The sequence below is a fragment of the Misgurnus anguillicaudatus genome, chromosome 6 (assembly GCF_027580225.2).
Source record: "Misgurnus anguillicaudatus chromosome 6, ASM2758022v2, whole genome shotgun sequence".
Taxonomy (NCBI): domain Eukaryota; kingdom Metazoa; phylum Chordata; class Actinopteri; order Cypriniformes; family Cobitidae; genus Misgurnus; species Misgurnus anguillicaudatus.
The window spans coordinates 5,309,171-5,319,355 of NC_073342.2; the positions used below are offsets into that span (position 1 = coordinate 5,309,171).

General features: G+C 44.0%; 17 non-coding genes across 17 annotated transcripts; all 17 read left to right on the forward strand.

The window, feature by feature from the left end:
* The first annotated feature begins 3,217 nt into the window (after nucleotides 1-3,217).
* On the forward strand, nucleotides 3,218-3,299 carry trnas-uga (transfer RNA serine (anticodon UGA)). Its single transcript has one exon. It is a non-coding gene; the product is annotated as a tRNA-Ser (tRNA).
* Nucleotides 3,300-3,783: 484 nt separating this feature from the next.
* Nucleotides 3,784-3,924, forward strand: LOC141364570 (U4 spliceosomal RNA). The gene has a single exon (XR_012370281.1). It is a non-coding gene; the product is annotated as a U4 spliceosomal RNA (small nuclear RNA).
* A 576-nt stretch (nucleotides 3,925-4,500) lies between these two features.
* On the forward strand, nucleotides 4,501-4,573 carry trnak-uuu (transfer RNA lysine (anticodon UUU)). Its single transcript has one exon. It is a non-coding gene; the product is annotated as a tRNA-Lys (tRNA).
* Nucleotides 4,574-4,667: 94 nt separating this feature from the next.
* Nucleotides 4,668-4,749, forward strand: trnas-aga (transfer RNA serine (anticodon AGA)). The gene has a single exon. It is a non-coding gene; the product is annotated as a tRNA-Ser (tRNA).
* A 189-nt stretch (nucleotides 4,750-4,938) lies between these two features.
* trnah-gug (transfer RNA histidin (anticodon GUG)) lies at nucleotides 4,939-5,010 on the forward strand. Its single transcript has one exon. It is a non-coding gene; the product is annotated as a tRNA-His (tRNA).
* A 126-nt stretch (nucleotides 5,011-5,136) lies between these two features.
* trnas-uga (transfer RNA serine (anticodon UGA)) lies at nucleotides 5,137-5,218 on the forward strand. The gene has a single exon. It is a non-coding gene; the product is annotated as a tRNA-Ser (tRNA).
* Nucleotides 5,219-5,701: 483 nt separating this feature from the next.
* On the forward strand, nucleotides 5,702-5,842 carry LOC141364571 (U4 spliceosomal RNA). Its single transcript, XR_012370282.1, has one exon. It is a non-coding gene; the product is annotated as a U4 spliceosomal RNA (small nuclear RNA).
* A 576-nt stretch (nucleotides 5,843-6,418) lies between these two features.
* Nucleotides 6,419-6,491, forward strand: trnak-uuu (transfer RNA lysine (anticodon UUU)). Its single transcript has one exon. It is a non-coding gene; the product is annotated as a tRNA-Lys (tRNA).
* A 94-nt stretch (nucleotides 6,492-6,585) lies between these two features.
* On the forward strand, nucleotides 6,586-6,667 carry trnas-aga (transfer RNA serine (anticodon AGA)). The gene has a single exon. It is a non-coding gene; the product is annotated as a tRNA-Ser (tRNA).
* Nucleotides 6,668-6,856: 189 nt separating this feature from the next.
* On the forward strand, nucleotides 6,857-6,928 carry trnah-gug (transfer RNA histidin (anticodon GUG)). Its single transcript has one exon. It is a non-coding gene; the product is annotated as a tRNA-His (tRNA).
* Nucleotides 6,929-7,054: 126 nt separating this feature from the next.
* Nucleotides 7,055-7,136, forward strand: trnas-uga (transfer RNA serine (anticodon UGA)). The gene has a single exon. It is a non-coding gene; the product is annotated as a tRNA-Ser (tRNA).
* Nucleotides 7,137-7,620: 484 nt separating this feature from the next.
* Nucleotides 7,621-7,761, forward strand: LOC141364572 (U4 spliceosomal RNA). Its single transcript, XR_012370283.1, has one exon. It is a non-coding gene; the product is annotated as a U4 spliceosomal RNA (small nuclear RNA).
* Nucleotides 7,762-8,356: 595 nt separating this feature from the next.
* Nucleotides 8,357-8,429, forward strand: trnak-uuu (transfer RNA lysine (anticodon UUU)). Its single transcript has one exon. It is a non-coding gene; the product is annotated as a tRNA-Lys (tRNA).
* A 94-nt stretch (nucleotides 8,430-8,523) lies between these two features.
* trnas-aga (transfer RNA serine (anticodon AGA)) lies at nucleotides 8,524-8,605 on the forward strand. The gene has a single exon. It is a non-coding gene; the product is annotated as a tRNA-Ser (tRNA).
* Nucleotides 8,606-8,798: 193 nt separating this feature from the next.
* Nucleotides 8,799-8,870, forward strand: trnah-gug (transfer RNA histidin (anticodon GUG)). Its single transcript has one exon. It is a non-coding gene; the product is annotated as a tRNA-His (tRNA).
* Nucleotides 8,871-8,995: 125 nt separating this feature from the next.
* trnas-uga (transfer RNA serine (anticodon UGA)) lies at nucleotides 8,996-9,077 on the forward strand. Its single transcript has one exon. It is a non-coding gene; the product is annotated as a tRNA-Ser (tRNA).
* Nucleotides 9,078-9,561: 484 nt separating this feature from the next.
* Nucleotides 9,562-9,702, forward strand: LOC141364574 (U4 spliceosomal RNA). The gene has a single exon (XR_012370285.1). It is a non-coding gene; the product is annotated as a U4 spliceosomal RNA (small nuclear RNA).
* Nucleotides 9,703-10,185: the final 483 nt, after the last annotated feature.

The following is a 10,185-nucleotide window of genomic DNA, read 5'->3' on the forward strand; positions in this document are numbered from 1 at the left end:
ATTTTATTATATTTATTTTTTATATTTATATTATTTTATTATATTTATTATATATTATATATTTATTATATATTATATATCTATTATATATAAGTTTAGATGTTGATGTTTTGCTTCATTCTAAGTCACCATTATTGTGATTGGTGTTCGTTTTGGTTGGGCTCTTGGGCCTTGTCTTTTGCTTGCTGGTTTTTTCCCTGGTTGTGTTGACTTTTTGTTGATACGCCACATTTGTTGTGAACATGTTGAGTTGGTGGTGTGGTTCTGTGGTGTGGTGGTTGGCACACAATGGAAAAAAATCATCCCCAATCAATTTACCAATCAAAAGTCTACTTTCTGTCAACAATGCAAATGAGATCCAGCACTTTCACAGCATTTTGTCATTGGGGAGTTTTGGAAACTTTGGACAAAAAATATCCGCTGTATAATTGGGATGCACAAACATCAAGAATCAGACTATGAATCTCAACCATGGTGACAAAGAAAATTGGAAAAAAAATTTTTATCCATGCTGCAGTGCATGCTGGGAGTCCTGAATGAGATTTGTAATTTGTTAATACCCAGCATGCATTGCAGCATGAAGTTTTTCATTTAATTGTCACCATGGTTGAGATTCATAGTCTGATTCTTGATGTTTGGGCATCCCAGTTAAATAGCGGATATTTTTTGTCCAAAGTTTCTAAAACTCCTTAATGACAAACTGCTGTGAAAGTGCTGGATCTCATTTACATTTTTGACAGAAAATAAAGTTTTGATTAGTAAATTAATTAGGAATGATTTTTTACCATTATGTACCAACCACCACACCACAGAATTACACTACTAACTTAACATGTTCATAACAAATGTGGTGTATTAACAAAAAGTTAACACAACCAGGGAAAAAATAGCAACCAAAAGACAAGGCTCAAGAGCCCAACTAAAACGAACACTAATCACAATAATGGTGACTTAAAATGAAACAAAACATCAACATCTAAACTTATATATAATAGATATATAATATATAATAAATATATAATATATAATAAATATAATAAAATAATATAAATATAAAAAATAAATATAATAAAATGCAATGTTTCTCTATCATTTACATAACAATTAAACAAGTCAATATAATAAACAGTTGTTGTTTTAAACATTGTGTGACTGTGAACATAAAAACATGACATTGTCATAACGTTTAAAAATGGTAAAATGTAACATTCCTCTAACGTTGAGACAACACAAAAACGTTCCCAGAACGCCAAGAAAACTGGACACTTTTAACGTTGGCAGAACGTTTTTGGGAACGTAAAGAACTTTCAGGGAACGTTCTTAGAACTTTTTTCTGTTAGCTGGGCAGGAAGTCACCTAAAAGAACATTTGCATAGGTGAATAATCGGGAAAGACACAGTACAAGGTAATAATAACAACTAGGCGATTAAAAAATCTATACCATGTCTTCAATAGTCTGACAGGATGCTTCGAACATTTGTGGCCTGGCACTTCAGCGGACTTCACAGTTTTGTTAATCCTCTCATCGCTTGTGTAATTTGGCCAGAAAGTAAAACCGTCATTGTACCATGATTGAGGCACCACAGACACAGACTTCTTGGCATCAAAATATTGCACAACACAGAACATTCTTTTGAGAGAGAGAGAGAGAGAGAGAGAGAGAGAGAGAGAGAGAGAGAGAGAGAGAGAGAGAGAGAGAGAGAGAGAGAGAGAGAGAAGCATTAGCCATTTATGGTGCCTGAAAAAGCATTCTTTAGCCAAGTATGGATGGTGAATACTTTTCATAAACACTGTATATTGCTGGTGTGTCTGTTGTGTATGCATGTTTATTAACAAAATACATTTTACTGGTGTCATGAAAGTGTACGTACATGTGCATAAAAGAATTGACACAATGTAGATGAAGATGCTTAAAATTAAAATCTAACAATTACTAAGATCAGACTATCAGCTGTAGTACCCTCCAACCAAAAAAATTAAAAACAACAATTGATCAAACAACTGATCCTACTTCCAAAAAAATTAAAAAAAATAAATAAATAATTCAAGCCAACTACTTTATCGTTTCACAGAATGTAGAATTGGTATGGATACAAAACCTCTTCGATGGGGGAGTAATACACATTAATATGCAACTGCACAAATGTTGGCATACATGTATTGTTCTGATAATTGAGAGACACTGTATATATTCAGAAAGTCTGAACTGAATGGATAGGTAAAGAAGATGGACTTATCAGAAAACCTTCTATAAACCAAGTAGATCCCATTATGACCCTCAACAATATTGTCAATCTGACAAATATCACCAGCAATGGCAAATATATTGTTTCATGTTGAGACTTTGATAGTCCACTTGTTAGAAACCATTTGGCTGTACTGCCCTTTAACCTTTCTAGAGGCAAGCTCATTTGGAACCGGTCCAACAAAATGTGGCTTTTTCAAAGAGACCGGTGTTCTATCAATGATTTGATTCTGTTGATTTTGCTCAGACAATCGACGTAGCATTTGGGCTGAAATATTGTCAAGACAACCATGCTGTCTCACATCTTGGGCTAAGTGTACTAGTGAATGCACATTGTACACATTTGCCTCCTTGCCATATATTTTGCCAAAATGTGTCACAAACATATGGAGCAATCTTTCAGCATACTGCCAGTGAATCAAGGACAAGGTTGGGCTGACTAAAATGGCAATGCTGGAAAACAGCAGCATAAAATTTTTGTAAATATTTGTGTCCATGTATGAAGGCTGAATGACAGGTCCGATGTACAACAAAAACATCCTTAATTCTGTTGCCTTCCACCTGTCAATGTCCCTCAATATTCTGGGTTTTCTTGCAAATTCCAAAGGAATGTAGTTGCACAAGCCTGTTAAACTGTCAGACATCCGGTCAACAATCGAAGCAGGTAAACGGAATCTGAGAGCTCCTCTAAGCCAAATGTTCAGAAGCTTCCTAACGACACCTAAACAAACAGAATGCATATAATCACCTGGAAACTGAGATACCATCCCTACATTCAACCCCTGGAAAGGGTTAGTACTCTGCGTTGTGGCTGCAGCAACCCCGGTTCGAATCCGGGTCACGGCAGCCCTTCCCGGGGAAGTCTGTTGGGGTCTTGCCGCCCCTGCCCTTTTTTGTGATAGGCTTGTTGCCTGACCTTCGGGTTTTTTTCAGCACACTCCAGGCCCAGAGCGTTCACAGGGTTGCCCTCTTGTAGTCGTGGCCGAGTGGTTAAGGCGATGGACTTGAAATCCATTGGGGTTTCCCCGCGCAGGTTCAAACCCTGCCGACTACGAGTGTCTGTTCCCTGGCTTTGGACTGCTCTTGTTGTACGTTCCAGCTCACGAGCTGCTTTATTTCTGCAGCTCAAGTATATGGTTTTGACCACATACTGCACTTACAGCATGAAACCATAGAAGAGCTGGAACAGGTCTTTGTTTACAACTGTTGTAGGTCGTCGCTAATCCAGTTGATCCTGACCTGAGCCATTTTCCGAGAGGTTAAGGACTATGGCTCCACCCTCTTTGTTTTCGGGATTCCCACCATTCTCTCCCCCGGATTGTTTTCCTTAAATAATTCAAACGTGTATTTGCACTTTTGCTTTTCTAAGTAGAAAGCGGATCATGAACAAACTTGTTGTGCAGATCTCTCACCTGCTGAAAAGGCACAACATGCAGCAAAGCAGCACCTGAAGTCTAATTTCAGTTTTTAAGCTTGAATACCACCCTGTCGTCCAGCGTCCGGGAATGTGAACAGGAGAGGTCGTGACCTTTTCCATCATTCTTTCGCAGAGGCAATATCGTAGCCTATGAGGTTTATCCGAGGCGTGATCATTGCTGGTTGAAAACTTTACCCAATACCCCGCCAGGATGACTTGAAATACAGTCAGCTTTGGCAATTTTTGCCAGTCTCTTGAGAGACTTACGACTTTGTTGCAAAAGAGAAGTTTGTTGTGTGTGTTTTTTTTTGTTTTGATGTTTATAGTCCCGAGATTAAAAGCGTCAAAGTTTGATTCCGGTACTTGACATCGCATTGATTTCGCCCCTCGGTCGGGCAATCACTACCAAGGATATCACGGTGACGTTTTCACACGACACCCTTTATTTATGTTGGACGGTTATATGTAGAAAAGACCAAATCACAAAAAAGATTTTAGCTGGGTTTTCACTGGCAGGCTCACGTTTTGTCAAATGTGCTTTTTCTCGTGCAGCTCAAGAGTCACTTCGGCATGTTACGTAGACGTAGCTACATTTCCTTGAGCTTAGAAACGTTGCCTCTCTGGTGACGTTTTGGATGAAGACTGCTTTTCCTGAAGTAAAGAGAGTCTCAAGCAGAAGCAAGATTTCTCCACTTAAATTGAAGGCTGAAGCAGTTACCTGCTCATTCTGGCATTCTAGTAATATTTACCCTGTCCATAGACCAAAGAGTAGCTAACAGGTCACGGTAATGAAATCCCGTACTTGCCTGAGGCGTGAAGCCCTGGGACTCTTTTGTGAGCCCGGATAGCTCAGTCGGTAGAGCATCAGACTTTTAATCTGAGGGTCCAGGGTTCAAGTCCCTGTTCGGGCGATGAGTAACCTCGATCGCCTTTTGTGCTGGTGTGTCTAGAGCTCCGTTTCGGAGGGAACGGCCAAAGAATAAAGTTTACCAACTGTGGCGGCATGTAGTCGTGGCCGAGTGGTTAAGGCGATGGACTAGAAATCCATTGGGGTCTCCCCGCGCAAGTTCGAATCCTGCCGACTACGTCTTTAGACTTCACCCTTTGGCTTTCATGGCAGCTTTCTGCCTCGGGGACCGAATCTACTTCGACAGGGTTTTTGCCGTTGAAAAAAACTCAAAAATGATTGTGACTTCTGCATAGAGACGGCAGTCCCCTCACGGCCATTGTACTCAGGCAGACCCGCATGCAGGTTTCTTGGGCAGCCCGGTGGCACGCCGTGATCGTATAGTGGTTAGTACTCTGCGTTGTGGCCGCAGCAACCCCGGTTCGAATCCGGGTCACGGCAGCCCTTCCCGGGGAAGTCTGTTGGGGTCTTGCCGCCCCTGCCCTTTTTTGTGATCGGCTTGTTGCCTGACCTTCGGGTTTTTTTCAGCACACTCCAGGCCCAGAGCGTTCACAGGGTTGCCCTCTTGTAGTCGTGGCCGAGTGGTTAAGGCGATGGACTTGAAATCCATTGGGGTCTCCCCGCGCATGTTCAAACCCTGCCGACTACGAGTGTCTGTTCCCTGGCTTTGGACTGCTCTTGTTGTACGTTCCAGCTCACGAGCTGCTTTATTTCTGCAGCTCAAGTATATGGTTTTGACCACATACTGCACTTACAGCATGAAACCATAGAAGAGCTGGAACAGGTCTTTGTTTACAACTGTTGTAGGTCGTCGCTAATCCAGTTGATCCTGACCTGAGCCATTTTCGAGAGGTTAAGGACTATGGCTCCACCCTCTTTGTTTTCGGGATTCCCACCATTCTCTCCCCCGGATTGTTTTCCTTAAGTAATTCAAACGTGTATTTGCACTTTTGCTTTTCTAAGTAGAAAGCGGATCATGAACAAACTTGTTGTGCAGATCTCTCACCTGCTGAAAAGGCACAACATGCAGCAAAGCAGCACCTGAAGTCTAATTTCAGTTTTTAAGCTTGAATACCACCCTGTCGTCCAGCGTCCGGGAATGTGAACAGGAGAGGTCGTGACCTTTTCCATCATTCTTTCGCAGAGGCAATATCGTAGCCTATGAGGTTTATCCGAGGCGTGATCATTGCTGGTTGAAAACTTTACCCAATACCCCGCCAGGATGACTTGAAATACAGTCAGCTTTGGCAATTTTTGCCAGTCTCTTGAGAGACTTACGACTTTGTTGCAAAAGAGAAGTTTGTTGTGTGTGTTTTTTTTTGTTTTGATGTTTATAGTCCCGAGATTAAAAGCGTCAAAGTTTGATTCCGGTACTTGACATCGCATTGATTTCGCCCCTCGGTCGGGCAATCACTACCAAGGATATCACGGTGACGTTTTCACACGACACCCTTTATTTATGTTGGACGGTTATATGTAGAAAAGACCAAATCACAAAAAAGATTTTAGCTGGGTTTTCACTGGCAGGCTCACGTTTTGTCAAATGTGCTTTTTCTCGTGCAGCTCAGGAGTCACTTCGGCATGTTACGTAGACGTAGCTACATTTCCTTGAGCTTAGAAACGTTGCCTCTCTGGTGACGTTTTGGATGAAGACTGCTTTTCCTGAAGTAAAGAGAGTCTCAAGCAGAAGCAAGATTTCTCCACTTAAATTGAAGGCTGAAGCAGTTACCTGCTCATTCTGGCATTCTAGTAATATTTACCCTGTCCATAGACCAAAGAGTAGCTAACAGGTCATGGTAATGAAATCCCGTACTTGCCTGAGGCGTGAAGCCCTGGGACTCTTTTGTGAGCCCGGATTGCTCAGTCGGTAGAGCATCAGACTTTTAACCTGAGGGTCCAGGGTTCAAGTCCCTGTTTGGGCGATGAGTAACCTCGATCGCCTTTTGTGCTGGTGTGTCTAGAGCTCCGTTTCGGAGGGAACGGCCAAAGAATAAAGTTTACCAACTGTGGCGGCATGTAGTCGTGGCCGAGTGGTTAAGGCGATGGACTAGAAATCCATTGGGGTCTCCCCGCGCAAATTCGAATCCTGCCGACTACGTCTTTAGACTTCTCCCTTTGGCTTTCATGGCAGCTTTCTGCCTCGGGGACCGAATCTACTTCGACAGGGGTTTTGCCGTTGAAAAAAACTCAAAAATGATTGTGACTTCTGCATAGAGACGGCAGTCCCCTCACGGCCATTGTACTCAGGCAGACCCGCATGCAGGTTTCTTGGGCAGCCCGGTGGCACGCCGTGATCGTATAGTGGTTAGTACTCTGCGTTGTGGCCGCAGCAACCCCGGTTCGAATCCGGGTCACGGCAGCCCTTCCCGGGGAAGTCTGTTGGGGTCTTGCCGCCCCTGCCCTTTTTTGTGATCGGCTTGTTGCCTGACCTTCGGGTTTTTTTCAGCACACTCCAGGCCCAGAGCGTTCACAGGGCTGCCCTCTTGTAGTCGTGGCCGAGTGGTTAAGGCGATGGACTTGAAATCCATTGGGGTCTCCCCGCGCAGGTTCAAACCCTGCCGACTACGAGTGTCTGTTCCCTGGCTTTGGACTGCTCTTGTTGTACGTTCCAGCTCACGAGCTGCTTTATTTCTGCAGCTCAAGTATATGGTTTTGACCACATACTGCACTTACAGCATGAAACCATAGAAGAGCTGGAACAGGTCTTTGTTTACAACTGTTGTAGGTCGTCGCTAATCCAGTTGATCCTGACCTGAGCCATTTTCCGAGAGGTTAAGGACTATGGCTCCACCCTCTTTGTTTTCGGGATTCCCACCATTCTCTCCCCCGGATTGTTTTCCTTAAATAATTCAAACGTGTATTTGCACTTTTGCTTTTCTAAGTAGAAAGCGGATCATGAACAAACTTGTTGTGCAGATCTCTCACCTGCTGAAAAGGCACAACATGCAGCAAAGCAGCACCTGAAGTCTAATTTCAGTTTTTAAGCTTGAATACCACCCTGTCGTCCAGCGTCCGGGAATGTGAACAGGAGAGGTCGTGACCTTTTCCATCATTCTTTCGCAGAGGCAATATCGTAGCCTATGAGGTTTATCCGAGGCGTGATCATTGCTGGTTGAAAACTTTACCCAATACCCCGCCAGGATGACTTGAAATACAGTCAGCTTTGGCAATTTTTGCCAGTCTCTTGAGAGACTTACGACTTTGTTGCAAAAGAGAAGTTTGTTGTGTGTGTTTTTTTTTGTTTTGATGTTTATAGTCCCGAGATTAAAAGCGTCAAAGTTTGATTCCGGTACTTGACATCGCATTGATTTCGCCCCTCGGTCGGGCAATCACTACCAAGGATATCACGGTGACGTTTTCACACGACACCCTTTATTTATGTTGGACGGTTATATGTAGAAAAGACCAAATCACAAAAAAGATTTTAGCTGGGTTTTCACTGGCAGGCTCACGTTTTGTCAAATGTGCTTTTTCTCGTGCAGCTCAAGAGTCACTTCGGCATGTTACGTAGACGTAGCTACATTTCCTTGAGCTTAGAAACGTTGCCTCTCTGGTGACGTTTTGGATGAAGACTGCTTTTCCTGAAGTAAAGAGAGTCTCAAGCAGAAGCAAGATTTCTCCACTTAAATAGATAATACGCACTCTGTTTGAAGGCTGAAGCAGTTACCTGCTCATTCTGGCATTCTAGTAATATTTACCCTGTCCATAGACCAAAGAGTAGCTAACAGGTCATGGTAATGAAATCCCGTACCTGCCTGAGGCGTGAAGCCCTGGGACTCTTTTGTGAGCCCGGATAGCTCAGTCGGTAGAGCATCAGACTTTTAATCTGAGGGTCCAGGGTTCAAGTCCCTGTTCGGGCGATGAGTAACCTCGATCGCCTTTTGTGCTGGTGTGTCTAGAGCTCCGTTTCGGAGGGAACGGCCAAAGAATAAAGTTTACCAACAGTGGCGGCATGTAGTCGTGGCCGAGTGGTTAAGGCGATGGACTAGAAATCCATTGGGGTCTCCCCGCGCAAGTTCGAATCCTGCCGACTACGTCTTTAGACTTCTCCCTTTGGCTTTCATGGCAGCTTCCTGCCTCGGGGACCGAATCTACTTCGACAGGGGTTTTGCCGTTTTTAAAAAAAACTCAAAAATGATTGCGACTTCTGCATAGAGACGGCAGTCCCCCTCACGGCCATTGTACTCAGGCAGACCCGCATGCAGGTTTCTTGGGCAGCCCGGTGGCACGCCGTGATCGTATAGTGGTTAGTACTCTGCGTTGTGGCCGCAGCAACCCCGGTTCGAATCCGGGTCACGGCAGCCCTTCCCGGGGAAGTCTGCTGGGGTCTTGCCGCCCCTGCCCTTTTTTGTGATCGGCTTGTTGCCTGACCTTCGGGTTTTTTCAGCACAGTCCAGGCCCAGAGCGTGCACGGGGTTGCCCTGTTGTAGTCGTGGCCGAGTGGTTAAGGCGATGGACTTGAAATCCATTGGGGTCTCCCCGCGCAGGTTCAAACCCTGCCGACTACGAGTGTCTGTTCCCTGGCTTTGGACTGCTCTTGTTGTACGTTCCAGCTCACGAGCTGCTTTATTTCTGCAGCTCAAGTATATGGTTTTGACCACATACTGCACTTACAGCATGAAACCATAGAAGAGCTGGAACAGGTCTTTGTTTTCAACTGTTGTAGATCGTCGCTAATCCAGTTGATCCTGACCTGAGCCATTTTCCGAGAGGTTAAGGACTATGGCTCCACCCTCTTTGTTTTCGGGATTCCCACCATTCTCTCCCCCGGATTGTTTTCCTTAAATAATTCAAACGTGTATTTGCACTTTTGCTTTTCTAAGTAGAAAGCGGATCATGAACAAACTTGTTGTGCAGATCTCTCACCTGCTGAAAAGGCACAACATGCAGCAAAGCAGCACCTGAAGTCTAATTTCAGTTTTTAAGCTTGAATACCACCCTGTCGTCCAGCGTCCGGGAATGTGAACAGGAGAGGTCGTGACCTTTTCCATCATTCTTTCGCAGAGGCAATATCGTAGCCTATGAGGTTTATCCGAGGCGTGATCATTGCTGGTTGAAAACTTTACCCAATACCCCGCCAGGATGACTTGAAATACAGTCAGCTTTGGCAATTTTTGCCAGTCTCTTGAGAGACTTACGACTTTGTTGCAAAAGAGAAGTTTGTTGTGTGTGGTTTTTTGTTTTGATGTTTATAGTCCCGAGATTAAAAGCGTCAAAGTTTGATTCCGGTACTTGACATCGCATTGATTTCGCCCCTCGGTCGGGCAATCACTACCAAGGATATCACGGTGACGTTTTCACACGACACCCTTTATTTATGTTGGACGGTTTTATGTAGAAAAGACCAAATCACAAAAAAGATTTTAGCTGGGTTTTCACTGGCAGGCTCACGTTTTGTCAAATGTGCTCTTTCTCGTGCAGCTCAAGAGTCACTTCGGCATGTTACGTAGACGTAGCTACATTTCCTTGAGCTTAGAAACGTTGCCTCTCTGGTGACGTTTTGGATGAAGACTGCTTTTCCTGAAGTAAAGAGAGTCTCAAGCAGAAGCAAGATTTCTCCACTTAAATAGATAATACGCACTCTGTTTGAAGGCTGAAGCAGTTACCTGCTCATTC